Genomic DNA, 1,652 nt, shown 5'->3' on the forward strand with positions numbered 1-1,652 from the left:
AATTTGTGTTCTCCGACTTCTGGTGGCTTGAAATCATCCACAGTGGGAGAATTCACACTGTGGAAATGGGTACGTGCTACCTCTGACCCTGGAGGACCAACTGCTAAAATACTGACCAGCACACCACTGCTTGGGGATCATTTGTTTCAACCTCCTGCTGGAGATCAAGGGTGCTCTCCCTCGGGAAATGTTTCAAACACTGACTTTTTGATGCCCAGGGGTGCCAGAGGAAGCAGGGGCGTTCTCCCGGGGAAGCGGATGGGCTGTAAGCTGTTTGAGGGCATCTTGGGAGATGAAAAGTCATAACCGTAAACCCCCAGTTGCTACTCTTCTCCCTAAATAGGGAGAAAAAATGCCATAACCACTTACTGAGAAAAGAGATTCACCTTTTTAAAAGCCTCTGACTCCAAATTTAGTCACCACTTTCTTCATGTTAATGAATGAAGAGGAACTTAAGAAGCCATGTGTCTGCACTGACAGGGAAACGCATCTGTGTTTTCTTCCTGGAAAGGGAAATTGCAGTTACAATGAAGTCAGCATCACGGGGTGGCATCCAGTCACAGTGGCTGGCCCTGTTGCAATCTTGGGGGCTCCCTGGTCCCCCAGGAAGCCGTTGGGGGCCATTCTCCCCATGGTGCCCGAGTACCAGAACCACCCCTCCTGCATGGCTGTTGTACCAATTTATTACAACCACCTGCGTTCTTCAAAAGCCTTGTGCGCGAGATCCCTTGGGGTGTGGGAGGAAAATATTAAAACTACAATCTTTTTAAAAAGATTTTTTGATATGAAGCAATTTTAAAGTTTCTGTTACCATGTTGCTTCTGTTCTACATTTTGATTTTTGGGCTGCAAGGTGTGTGGCATCTTAGCTCCCCACAATAGACTGAACCCACACCCCCCGTATTGAAGGGCAAAGTCTTTCAATCTTTCAATCACTGGATGGCCAGGGAACTCTCTTTGATTGAAAAACAAACTAAAAAAAACAAGAAAGAAATTAGGCTTCACTTGTTTAACATGCAAAGTAATAGGTATATGCTACGTATTGGAAATGCAAGCTCAAGGAATTTGTTTTTCCTATCACGACTGTGTGGCCCCTGCCAGGGTGACCTCATGGGTGGTTCCATTTTTGAAACCCCAGTGCCAGACTGGGATCTGATGTATAGCAAGTGTTCCAAAGATGGATACTGAATGAATACATGTAGGTAAAATACTACTTCCTAAGGGGACTCAAGGGGGTGGGATACGGGTACCGGATGGGGTCACAGCTCCCAGACTGCACAGAGGGCCACTGTCGCAGGGGGTGGAGCCTTCGGAGAAGCAACTGGGATTGCTGGGGTCTCCCGCCTCTGGTTTGTTTCCCCTCCTCTTCCGTGGCTTCTGCTTGGATGAGACAGTGGTCTCTAGAAGTCCAAGATGGCCCAAGGAAATGACTCACGGTCATGACTTTGGGGAACTGGACCATATATGTCCAGGAACAAGCCCTGGGCACTCCAGAGCCAAAACACAGCTTAAGTGTGAGTGAGCCAAGGGAGGCCGGAGGGCAGACTTCCCGCCCTGCGCCACGAGCAAGATCTGAGTGCATTCCCCCCCAAGCATGACCTGGAACCTACTCTTTTCCCAACTTTCTTCTAAGTTATCCACAGAAACAGCAGC

General features: G+C 48.4%; 1 protein-coding gene across 5 annotated transcripts in view; it reads right to left on the reverse strand.

The window, feature by feature from the left end:
* Positions 1–1,652, reverse strand: part of IL4I1 (interleukin 4 induced 1) — a 33,678-nt gene that overhangs the window by 9,447 nt on the left and 22,579 nt on the right. For all 5 annotated transcript variants that reach the window (XM_043899882.1, XM_043899879.1, XM_043899877.1 and 2 more), the window contains exon 2: positions 387–503. The gene's annotated coding sequence lies outside the window, so the exon portion shown is untranslated. The remainder of the gene's footprint in view (positions 1–386; positions 504–1,652) is intronic.

Source organism: Cervus elaphus, chromosome 4 (genome assembly GCF_910594005.1).
Source record: "Cervus elaphus chromosome 4, mCerEla1.1, whole genome shotgun sequence".
Taxonomy (NCBI): Eukaryota; Metazoa; Chordata; class Mammalia; order Artiodactyla; family Cervidae; genus Cervus; species Cervus elaphus.